Source organism: Tenrec ecaudatus, chromosome 16, assembly GCF_050624435.1.
Source record: "Tenrec ecaudatus isolate mTenEca1 chromosome 16, mTenEca1.hap1, whole genome shotgun sequence".
In the NCBI taxonomy this organism is placed as follows: Eukaryota; Metazoa; Chordata; class Mammalia; order Afrosoricida; family Tenrecidae; genus Tenrec; species Tenrec ecaudatus.
Window position 1 is genome coordinate 63,405,626 of NC_134545.1, and position 13,633 is coordinate 63,419,258.

Consider the following 13,633-nt stretch of genomic DNA (forward strand, 5'->3'; position numbering starts at 1 on the left):
CAGTTGCCCCTACCCCTCCCCGCGCGCAGGGTCAGAGTGCATCGGAATGGCCGTTTTTCGGTTTGAGGGAGCTTTAAACCAGCAGAGCCTCCTCCTCCTCTGAACGTGTATGTCCTCTAGGAGTGAAGCTGCGTTTTGCTGGTTTTCCAGTTGCAAACATGAAGGTTGACGAATAAAGTTGGGAGAGAGACTCGTCCCTGGTGAAGACATCCAGGGGAAAGGGGAAGGGCGGCTTTCCACAAGATGGACTGACACACTGGCTGCCACAAGGGGTTCCCGCACAGGAAGGACCACCGGGCAGGGTCTCCTTCGGTTGTGCAAAGGGTCACAATGAGTTTGAATTGCCTAGAAGACACCTGTCAGCAGTCCTATAAGACGGTGCTTGTAGTTTGCTGCTTGCCGGCCCTGCCCAGTCACATCCATTTAGCTGGCGGAATCTCGTTCAGCTGAAAGCTTGTCTAAAGTAAGGACCCGTTTAAGGTAGAATAAGGCTGCAATTCAAACAAACAAACAAAAACTTGGCGCCACTGCCAGTCGATTAAAAAAAATCATTTCAGAACATAATTGAGCATCTTAAAGAGCACTGTCCCTGTTGTGTGTTAACGTACTAATGAAGATGGATCTCCTCTTGCAGTTTGAGAGAATTCCCGGGTCAAGGTAGGGGTATCCCCAAGGAGCTGGTAAATTATTACCTGTCAAGAGATATGACAAGAAGGCACTTATTGGTGAATTTCCTGTGAAGCCTGGCTCTGGAGGATTAGCAATATATATTGCCAGTCTAACTGCAGTGCTTTTTATCTTTGGGGGTAGCCTCGGATTTACAAATCTTCAGAAGGAATCCTGCAAACTTGAATGCCACTTTACTGAGTTACATACGAGAAATAAAATTCAATCATATAATTGTAGTTGATATAAATATTTAATAAATACCTGCTCTACCCAGAACAAGTAGGAGAAAGATGTTGCTGTCTACTTTCCCTAAAAATTAAACATTTGGAAACACCGTGGGGTGGGGGCGTTCTACTCTGTCGTGTATATATATAGGGCCATTACACATGGCAGTGCATTCATAGGCAGTAGGTTTTGGCTTATATCCAGGACAAAATGCTAGCTGTAAAAAGTTCCAGGCTGCCTACAAGTTCCTGTATATGCCAAAGGTGGCCGGATTAGCAGCCAACATATTCACCATGACAATGCTGAAGAGCAGGGGGATCCTCAAGAAAAGACTGACCAATCAGAAAAATAGCACAGATCAGGTTCTCCTCTAGCCACCAATTTGGAGAGCAAGACCATAAACAGCTACACAGACCAAAGGAGGCAGAAGATGTCATTCAATCCCTATACAGTAACTTTTGATCCAATACCTCCAAGTAATTGAAACTACACTTATATTCTCAAATGCCATGTAAAGTAATAGTTAGGGAGAATGGTAAAGCTAAGACACAAGGTGTTACCTAAAGAAACTGAACTTTGCCTAAAGCAGCTGACTAAAATATTGATCGAACCTAGGGTCAGAACTAGACTAAAGACACATTGTTCTTCCTCTCCCATTCCTCTGTGCATGACATTTCATGAAGGTGACTGAAACAGTTTTAAATAAAAGGAAAGTTCTACCTTTTCACACAAGTTTCAATGTAATTGCTAAAAAAAAAAACCCCACAAAATCATTACTTTGAGTGTCCACCATCACAGAGAAAACCCTACCAATAATTCAAGCTCCAACTCAAATGGGACAATCTCTGTGTGATGCCCTCTGCCCCTCCCCCCAAAAATCATTTTATATCTCTGGGGGTTTATTTACATTCAGAAGTTAGTTTACATAATCTAATATATTTACATAATCTAACTTATGTGTACATAAGTTTACATAATAGTTTAGTGGACATAATCACATAAGTTAGTTTATATGAATCAGAATTGGATTTTAAAATAACTTTAAATATATTATTATCCAATCCTTTATCCAATGTTGAATCCCTTGACAAGCAGTATTTTATCCTTTAATAAACAGTAACTTAAAATTCTCATGAAGTAATTCAAAATCGTGCCCTTGCAGCGTCAAAATCTGTCTTCCGGTCAAGTCAATACAAACGACTTTATTTTCCTTTCTGTTGACTGTGCACAGTATAACCCATCTTCCTACTGATGCCCATATATATTTAATTCTTTGGCTAAAGTATCCTAGTTTTCAAAAAATATTTCTGACCTCACATTGCTTTCAGTCCTTCTCTCACCCTGGGCACTGTCCTCTGGGTCACTTATTTTTTCTAAGAGTCCCAGGTGAACATACCGCATGTGGAAACAAGAATATAGAAGGGAAATACAACAGGCTGTCACTATTTTTGTTTCATATGTCAGGGATCTTTTAAAGCAGCCCCAAAGCACATAGGATTTCCTGACAATGATATCCCTCTGCTTCCACATCGTGAGCTTGCAACCACACAAAAACCTATACCTCTTGCCCTTACATTATATTTTCCCTGTGGTTGTAAGTTTTAAATACATATTAAATTTTAGTATTTAGAAAATACTCGGTACAATTTGCTGACTTGCATGATTGAACTCCCGTACTTTGAACCAGTTTAGTTATATTGCTGCAACTAGCCTAGGATTGTGCCAAGGCCAAAGAAAAGTCGGTTGCAAAGTTCTCTTGGTGGAATTACAAGTACTAGAGGGTCAGAGGCCATCCTTAAGGGACCCGGGGTTCCAGCAAACCCCTGATTTTGATGGCTAGGCAGAGGGCAAAGAATCAGAACCAAAACCATATGTAGAAACAAATTGTGTAATCAGCACAGGATTGTTTTCCTCACACCACTATGGAACTTTTACCATAATTCATCACCCATCTCCACCGCCCTTACTCTCCGATGCTGACTTCAGATTTAGTTAGATTCCCACGTCACCTGGTCTCAGCTTTCCCTCATCTTCAGTCTCTTTGATATCCCTATGGTTTGCTCCTGCCGAACTCTGCTGGATCTATTCCTACTTGAGTGCTTAGTGTTTATCTCTCTAGCTTCCAAGCTGCCCTCTTGAGTGTAGGTGTTATTTGAAGTTCAACCTCTGACATTATGTTCTTCCCTGTTTAAAGTTATTTCCGTTGAGGATGAATGCATTACCATTAATTCCCATCTCTTCTTAATGTTCATATTCTCACCCTTATCATTGTTAAATGCCCATCTTACAATTCTAACCAAAAGCCATTGCAATTGTTTCCAATTGTCCGTGGAACATTTTTATTTACATTCTCATAATTTTTCATTTATTTATTTATCCTTGAAACTGATGACCTTCTCTAACTTCTTCCGTTGTCCTTGACAGCACTATCTCCTTAGTTACCAAAGATCACTCCACTTTCTGATTTTCTCTTTTTCCTCTTTAACTATCATCAAAACAGTGGCAATTTTGTAATATGTCTTGAATGTGTAGCCTTTTCCAAATAGTAGAACTATCACATCAAGGAATCCTGGTTGGCTTAATTGGTTATGTGTTGGACTGCTAACTAATCACAAGATAGTAGGCCAAACCACCAGCTACTCAGAGAAAGAAAGATAAGGCTTTTAGTTCCCATAAAAATTCCCAATGGAAACATTTGAAGCAATCTGAGGGTCACTATGAATGAGAATAGACTAGATGACAATAAGATGATCACATTTATGTCCTCATTATGTGACTAGATTATTGAAACTGCTACCTATTTAGTGTTCCTCCCTTCCTTAATATAAACTGATTCTAAAATCCACACACTAAAATCTTTTGATAACCAAAGCTTGCTCAATAATTTATCATGTTACCTATTTCTGTTCTGTAGTTAATCAGAAGTTAATGAATATTTTAGGACAAATTTGTGACAAATGTAAGGCAGTATTCATGGGATATTAATCTAACAAAGCTTTGTAGGTCTGTGGGAAGAAAGGAGATTAGGAAATTGTTGTAGTCCAGGCAAGAAATTCTAAAGTACGCAGTCTAGAAAAGTAGAATTGAGGGTGAAAAGGGTAATAGTTTTAAGAGTGATGCTACATTGTTTTGTTTCTGAGATCATAAACACACATATAATGAAAGATACTTCAATATTTTGCTATTTTAAAACATTAATGTGATCACCCATAATACTGAAGGTTTTGTATCTATAGCATACAACATACATGGAACCTATGAAGTAAAAAAAAGTGTTTAATGTGTTCTTTCCCAGTATTTAAATCTCAGTATTTCTTTTATTTCCACATCATCAATTTTGTATTCAACAGCTCATTTATCAAACCTTCCAATAGAGTGGCTAGAGGTTTTTTGTATGCTTGGGTTTCTTTTTTGTTTGTTTGATTGATTTTTGTTTTTTAAATCATTCTATTGGAAGCTCATACAATATTTATCACAATCCATATATCCTTCCATTATGTCAAGCACATTTGTACATTTGTTGCCATCATCATTCTCAAAACATTTGCTTTCTACTTGAGCCCTTAATATCAGCTCCTCGTTTTTCCCCCTCTCCCCTCATCCCTCCCTTATGAACCTTTCATAATTCATAAATTATTATTTTTTCATGTCTTACACTGATCAATGTTTCCCTTCACCCACTTTTGTCCATCCTCAAGGAGGAGGTTATATGTAGATTCTTATAATCAGTTCCCCCTTTCTACCCCACTTTCCCTCCACCCTCCAGATATCACCACTCTCACCACTGGTCCTGAAGGGGTCATCTGTCCTGGATTCCCTGTGTTTCCAGTTGCTATCTGTACCAATGTACATCCTTTGGCCTAGCCAAATTTGTAATGCAGAATTAGGGTCGTGATAGTAGGGGGAGGAAGCATTTAAGAACTAGAGCAAAGTTTTATATTTCATCGTTGCTACCCTGACTGGCTCATCTCCTCCCACAACGCTTCAGTAAGGAGGTGTCCAGTTGCCTACAGATGGGTTTTGAGTCTCCGCTCTGCACTCACCCTCATTTACAATTACATGATTTTTTTGTTTGTTTTTTGATGCCTGCTACGTGATTCCTTCAACACCTCGCAGTCACACATGGAAGTGCTTCTTCCATGTGGGCTTTGTTCCTTCTATGCTAGATGGCCATGTGTTTATCTTCAAGCCTTTAAGACCCCAGACACGATATCTTTTGATAGCCAGGCACCATGAGCTTTCTTTACATTTGCTTATGCACACATTTGTCTTCAATGATCATATCGGGAAGGTGGGCACCCACGATATGATTTTTAGTTCTTTGATGTCTGATAACTGGTCCTTTCTGCACCTTGTGGTCAGATAGGCTGGTATGCTTCTTCCATTTGGGCTTTGATGCTTCTGAGATAGATGGCTGATTGTTTATCTGTAAGCCTTTAAGACCCCTGATGCTATATATTTTGATAATTGGGCACCATCAGTTTTCTTCACCACATTTGCTTATGCACACATTTGTCTTCAGTGATCATGTCAGGAAGGTTTGCATCATGGAATGCCAATTTAATAGAACAACATGTTCTTGCATTAAGTACTTGAGTGGAGGTCCAATGTCCATCTGCTGCCTTAATACTAAACCTATAAATATATGCACGCATATCTATTTCCCCACACTAAATGCATGTGGCAGATCAATGTGGGGGGAGAGCAAAGCAGGGAACATTCAAGGGTGTACAAAGGATAGACTCTGGGGCCAGAGCATGGCACCCCATTGGATTTGACTGGAGGACAAGCCTAGAGTTCACATATTAGACCTTGATCTATTGACAGGGTTTTCTTTCTTTTTATTAATTTATTCTTTTATGGGCCATTGGTTTTCTTTTTTGTTGTCATTACTGTGTTCTCATTCCTGTCTTGTTTTGCCTTGTTTTTTCGTGCATGCTATTATCGCTACAGATCTATCTAGATAGGATAGGCTGGATGAACAGTCTGGAGGAGAAAACAATGGGACCAATGGTTCCGGGGGGACACGGGAGAGGGGGAGGTGTGGGTAAGGAGATGGTGTTGATCAACCCAGGGACAGGGGAGCAACAAGTGATCAAAATTAGTGACAAGGTGGATGTGAGAGGCCTGGTATGGATTCATCAAGGACAATGTAACCGAGATAAATTACTGAAGCCCAAATGAAGTCTGAGCATGATAGTGGGACAAGAGGAAAGTAAATGGAAATAGAAGACAAAGGGCATTTATAGAGTTCTAAATATAGGCATCTACATTTGTAAATATATTTATTTTCTAATGACATTCAGGTAGATTATCCATACAAACTAAAGCAGCAAGGAGTCTTTACCTTATATCTTTGAATAAACAAAGTTTAACTATAACTCTCAGAGTAGCTGACAGGTTTGTCTTGGAATACCTTCTGTTATTATTAGTCAAAACTAAAAAAGAGTTCGTGTTGGGAGGTTGAAATCTTGGGAAAGATGGATGAAAAAGAACTTTCCAATAGCCAGAACCACATCATCCTTCTTTGGCTGCTGCGGCCGCTACTTTCCCTTGTTTGCCTCGCCTTCACTAAGTACCACATCTGGGAGTTTTCAGAATCAACTGATGCAGTGAGCAGAATTATCAATATTTAATCACAACGAGTTGCTATAAATTGCAGGCTATTCTTACCTTTACCAAAACCAATATTTTTAATTTCGAGATCTTCACCAGGCTCAAGATGAATTCTCTTAGTTCCTCACATTAATCAACCTCTAGTTGATTCCCAAAGAAACAGCGTAAACTGTTCCTCAGAAATCTTGATTTGACTAGTGTCCCCTTAGTTTACCTGGAGAAATTTCCTGATTAGTTTTTTCCTTGGATTTGTGTCTTTAGCAATGGCTTTTTCAATTAGGAGCAGAATTTAGTTTCTTAAAATTTTTTCATTGCTGAAAGAGATATCAATCCCACTGCCATTGAGTAGATTCCAATTCATAGAGACCTTGTAGAACAGAGTAGAAGGGCAGTAGTAGGGCAGTTGAACTGCCCTGTGGGTTTCCAGGTTGTAAATCATTATAGGAACAGAAAGCCTCATCTTTCTCTCAAAGAATGACTGATGGGTTTGAACTTCCAATTTTGTGGTTAGCAGCTCAACATGCAACCTACTATGCTACCAGGGCTCTTTGGAGTTATAACGAGGCTCTTTAAAGGCACTTTCATATTTCTGAATGTCCAGCCTCTCTCTGATTGCATTATAGCATCAAAGAATGTTGATGAGCACACAGGGACAAAATTATTTTTTTTAAACTTTTTACACATAGTAAACACCTTTAGGGAATGAGTTGCTGGACCTAGAGGTTCAGGACCATAGTCTCAAGGGATACTAAGGAATATTGGCATGAGAGTCCACAAAAACAATATTCTGCGTCCTACTTTGGTGAGTAGTCACTGGGGTCGTAAGATCTTATGAGCAATCCTCTTGGGGTAACTATTGGTCTCTCTCTGTTCAGAGGTAAGAAGAGTGATAAAAAACCAAGGATATATGGAAACACTTAATTCAATGGATTATGTGGACCATTGAAAATCAGTCTCTATGACACTCAGACCAGTCGAAGTAGATGGTGCCCAGCTACCACTACCATCTGCTCTGAAAGTCCTTGATAAGAGTGGGCAAAGTACGGAACAAAACTCAAAATCATAACGACAACCAGCCTTACTGCTTAGAGGCTGGTAGAAACCCCCAGTCCAAAGACTATGGTCATTATTAAACTTTTAGGTCTAGAAATACACCCCCATTGTTCAGTTTTCAGTCAAACAACAAAGAGGTCTATGAGAGGAACAATCCAGGGGAGGTATTTATTCCTTAGATTTATCAACCATTTGTGATCAGAAGGGCAGCATTTACCCAATGACAAAGTCCAGACGGGTTAATAAGGAGAGAATAATGGAAATTGGAAACAAAAGAAATGTGGAACACATAGTGTTACATTGTGAGGATTAATATCACATTGTGAGATGTGTATGAATTGCTGAATGGAAAAATTGATTGGCTCTGTAAACTTTCACCCAATCCACAAAAAGTAGGAAAAAATGAATGCAAAAGTCATTCATTCATCGGAAATAAATTTATTATATATATATATATATTTAAGTTGCTATTGAGCACCAATTCATAGTGACTCATCTGTAGAGGGACTGTGTCCTATAAGGTTTTCAATAGCTGTTTTGTTTTTAAGTAGATTACCAAGCCTTTCTTCCGAGTCACCTTTGGGTGGGCTTGAGCCTCCTTCCAGTATGTTAATCATTTGCCCTACTTCGGGACTCTAGTAGCATGATGAGAAATTCTAATTAAACAATACATCAGCCTTGAGATATTCTTTGTAATATTTGTGTAAACAATTTTATCATACATTCAACAGGAGTTTATTTTTCCTGAATCCATCCAAACTAGACAGTCTCCAAAATCCATCATACCAATTTCAGGTGGATAGAGGTTCATTAGCGGGATTACGCAGTCAATAGAATCCTTTGCTAATTCAATGTTATGTGTGTATTAGATCGATTCACACTATTGAGTGGCCATTAGGCCTTTGAAAGGCTACAAAGAGAGACTGTGTCCTTGGTGGCACTTCTTCCATTTCTCCAGTTATTACTGTTATTCTACAATGTACATAGGTTGGATTGCTTCTGGCTAAGTATGGAAGAGGAGAAAGGATCATAAAAACTAGCTCATAGCTGTCTTCAATTAAAAAGTGGTTAGCAATAATGGTATCAACATGAAGAGCAAAATCGATGGCACTGAATTATACATGTAGAAGTTGATGAGAACTGTAGAATGTTTGCTGTGGATACTTTCCCCACAATTATAAAAATATAGTGACACTAATAACAATGAGCATTATGAAGAAGAAAATACTCCCAAATTGATTGTGGTAATGATTGTACAGTCCATCTTGATATGATTAAACTATTGAATTGTATGAGAAGTGGATGAGGTGACAAACCATTTCTTTAAAAAGTGGCAATAGTGAGGGACAGCAAGACAGATGAACTGTCACCTTTTGAAAATCTAGTAAGGGTGCCCGTTATTGGGACACAAAATGGGGCTATTTATTGTTATTGTCTCTATTTATGAACATTGTTTACCAAAACAAAACCAAATTCACTGACGCCAAGTGGATGCCCACACAGAGCCACCCTCCAGGGAAGAATTAAACTGCCTCTGTGGCTTTCTGAGATGGTAAATCTTTACAGGAGCAGAAAGCCTCAACTCTCCACAGGAGTAGAAAGCCCTAACTGGTGATTTCCAAGTGCTCCGGTGTGCTTAACAGCCCGCTGTGGACCGCCGGGGCTCTTCCCACATCAAATACTATTCATAAAGTCGTAACGGTGCCAAATGTTTCCAGATTGATAAGCTCATTCACCACTACCTTTGCAGTGCTTGCAACCTCTCTACAGTACAGTTTTCTGGCATGCCGTGTTGCACATGTTTATGTATATGTAGATATAACATTTTCTTCCTTGAAATTCCCTTAGTATTTTCTGTATTGTTGGCTTGTTTTATAGAGGTACCAATTGACCTGTATTTAGCATTCTGTGTAGCAAGCAAGCATGTACTTTACATAATTGATTTAGAGGAAAAGGGTAAATGGAGACGAAGGGCAGAAACAGGAACACATTAAACTTTTTATCAAGGTATTTGTAAATATTGGTGTTTCACCTTTTTATGCCACAGGAAAAAAAGGACTCCGAAGGAGAAATGTGACAGATGCTGGGGGAGAGCCAGGTGCTGTGCAAGCACAAAGAAGGAAGGAAAGAGTTTCAGCTGCGGGACGTCTATGTGAGTAAAACACTGCCCCGAGTGCTGTACGCACAATAAACTAAAGTGTCCTCAGGTTGCTGCTGCAGGATTCACTCTGTACTCCAAAGTGCTGCTGAGTCAGCCCTTTTCAACTCTGCTGGGACCCACAGCAGCATAAAATTGATGCCTAAACATACGTTTTCCCTCTTTTGTATATGTATCAGGGGAAACAAATATTTACTTAAATGACCCATTGTCAACATGCCCAATATGGTCTTCTGGACCGGGTCATCTTCATGGGTAGTGGAAAAGAATGCTCTACATACAATGAGCATTTAACAATTATGAATTTGATACCAGCTATGCAGCAAACTTTTACTTGCATATTCCATCAAAACCTCAACATTATAAAGGCCAACATTAAAAGTCTTCTTTATCTTCTTATTTTACCTATAAATAATAACCATTCAGCTTAATCTGGCAATGCTAGGCTTAGCAAATCTGGGCTTCTAATTATAGAATGAACTTTGATTTTGAGTGATTACCTATCATATCAATTTCCATTTGGAATCATTAAAATTAATTATTTTGAACATGGCTTCTTAATAATACATTCCATGATTATTATAATGTGAGTGTCTAACGCTGTCTGAAGCGCCCTTGTAGTGATGTGAGTTAGGCCTTGGGATGCTAAGCCTCAGTCAGTTGTGTCTGGGAGAGAAGGATGGTACATTCTGCACCTGCACAGATTTACAGTTTCAGAAACATCATGTAGGGTCATTAAGAGTCAGAATGGACTCAGTGGCAGATGTAAGGCTGTTGAGTCTCCAATACTTTCAAGGATTACACTCTTTATTAATTAAAACCCCAGCAATTCCCCTGTTTATAACCTCTGTAATTCACCTCTCTGCCCATGTTCAAATAATGTCTGGAAAAACATATTGGACCTGTTTTGTTAATGCTACCTGAAGTGGTCACGGCACGTCGTATCCCAGCCAGCTCTGCAGAATAGCACCATTACCTAAACCGATTCTGCCATACCTAAAAGCACTGTATAAGAAAACCATTTTCTACAATACAACTTTTAATTGCCAATTTTCACCTCAGTGGGTTTTTTCAGTGAGGAATGCATAGATTTCCCTGTGTGGGAGAGATTTCCAATTGTATATGCTGCAAAATTAAACTCTCTGCTTACAAAGTACAAAGCAGCCTTAATACCTTAACCTAGTACAATATAAAACTCTCATGCTCTCTTGTATAGTGATTTCTATGCCCCTCCCAGAAACATCCAGTCTTTCGCAACTTGGTTGGTATACACAAAGCTTTCTCTTTGATCTTACTGTGAACTTACAGTTATTAAAAGACAAAACTACAATTATTTCTAAATAATTTTTTCTAGTTAAAAGATACTTTAAAAATATAGTTATTGAACCTACTTAGGTCTATTCTATCATATATTGACTCTAATATAAGGGCTATAAGATCATAAGTGACATAGTAACCACTTGCTTCATAAAATCTTTCATATCATTCTGTATAGATTAATATGCACAACTTTCAAAGCTGAAATGAGATGTCTTTTTCTTTCTTTACCCTGAATTGGGCCACTGATGCTGGTCGAGACTGACTGTGTCTGCACATTTCCAAAACTCATAGTCACAACTCCTTCAGAAATTAATAAATCAATATTTTAAATAATGACAACCCATTTGAGTCAAAATAAAATGGCTTGGGAACCATATACTTATGGCAGGAAACCATTTATTGATCATTTATAGACAGCATTCTAAGTATATGTATTAACACATGTAATAAACAACTTTATGTGCTAGGTAATGTTTTAACCTTATTTTACAAAGGAGCATAAACAAAATCAAAGCTACTGCCAAAGAGTTGATTCTGCCTCTGAGTGACCCTATACAAAGTAGAATTTGCTGCATAGGGTTTCCAAAGTTTTAAATTCTTACAGAATCATACTGCCACGTTTTTCTCCCACAAAGTGGCTGGTGGGTATGAACCACCTACCCATGGGCTACTAGCTGAAAATTTTAACCACTGAGGTACTTATTTATTGTGCCAACCTGGCCGATAAACACATGCAGGGTTAATTGAAGGACAGTGGGATAAATGGCTCGGTGAGCCTCACCTTTCTAGTTCTTGGATCTCTTGCTTTGTGATGGTCAGATCAGGGTGCAGCTGCCTTAGCCAGGTCCCTGCTTCAGCTGGCACGGCTCACTTCGTGCAAGGCATCCCCGAGGAGACGCTGCATGGACCTACCCTGATGCAGCCCTGGGTGCTGGAACAACCATGTGGAGACCCCTGCCAGCACTGAGGTGCTTACACATTCACTGACTCGGCTTTCCTCCTGCAGTGGCAGCACTGTGTGTGCTTTGTGAGATGGAGGAGGACTTTGTGGATTGGTGTTGGACATATGGGTTAATGTTGGACTTGTGGGCTTGGGCAGCACTGGGTTTAGGTGTTTTCTTGATGTGCACTTACCCTTTATATAAAACTCTCTCTTATACATGAATTTTTGTGGATTTGTTTCTCTAAAGTATTCAGACTAACACAACCACTATAATACCGGTTTTCCTAAAAATGTACATAAAGAGCTTAAATAACTTGCTGAAGGTCAACTTCAACTTAAAGTAAGATAGTTTCGCTTCTCTCGCAGTCTTTCTTTACATTATAGCAAAAGGAAAGTGTCTATGTGTATGGTCATATTTAGTGCTTTCATTTTCATATTAAGAAAGAAATACTGGGTACTGCTTCACAACCTACTATGTAGTTAAATTTTTCACAGAGGAAAAAGAAAAATTTCACACTTTCTTTACCCCTGAGGAAAGAAAACCAACACTAAACAGTGATTTCAACTCTTTCCAGTTCTCTGTAGTCTTCTTGAGTCACGTCCGGGGGTGGTGGTTCCCTTTTTCTGGTGATAGTGCTGGGAAACTGAAGACTTGGAAAATGGCTAACAGGTTAGAAATGCCCACATATCCTCTGTCTACAGCTTCATCAGTCACAGAGTTTTATGAAACAATTTCAGTTCTACTTCAAATGAGTTGAATAGTTTCTTTTTTGAAAGAGAGGTACATCTATACCCAAATTATCTCAGTGATAGAAGTCAATATGATCTATGATTCTAGGTCAACATAAGCTGCAGTTTTATCTACAGGTAACATTCATAGGCTCTATTACTGATTCAGAAGGGGCCTGCTGGCCACCAGCTGCCCCATGGAAGAAAGGTGAGGCTGTCTACTCCCATAAAGACAGTCTCGGAACCTGCAGGGACAGTTCTACTCTGTCCGAGAGGGCCCGTGTGAGTCCAAATCAACTCAACGGCAGTGAGTTTTTTGTTTTTGCTGTTTTGTTCTATTTATTTATTTATTTGTAATGGATATCACCCCTGGGATTTTCTGCGTCCGATTTTCTGAAAACTCAGAATGAAGGAGAATTAAAATAGATTTAAAAATAGCAAATTGGAATCATTAGACTGTCAAGTAATTTCTTTGATGATGTTTACTAGCCATATTGTACCTGCTCAAGAGCTGATGAGCTGTCTATCTTTAGAACTATTAATTTTAGGCTATTTGCATACATAGAAGGTAACTAAGGAACAGAAAACAAAACAGCAACCTGATCATTATGCCAATATTATTTTCTTTGATGTAAAATTGAAATGGAATATGATGACATAATCACTTGTAATTTCATCCACATAAAATTATACTGGTAGACTTGTCGCTACAAAGCTGTGATTTGCAGTGTTGCAGGTTTTTCTAGTACAAATGCTCCCACCGGTGTTGATTTCAAGCTATTGGATATTAAACAAGTGGCTTGAAAATTTGGTTATTGGCTCTCACAGGCACCAGGATGCATGGTTCTAGGATTTACTTGGCCCCAATGAAGCAATCTATTGCAATATATTCACCCCTTGTGACTAAGCACTCTTTGCCA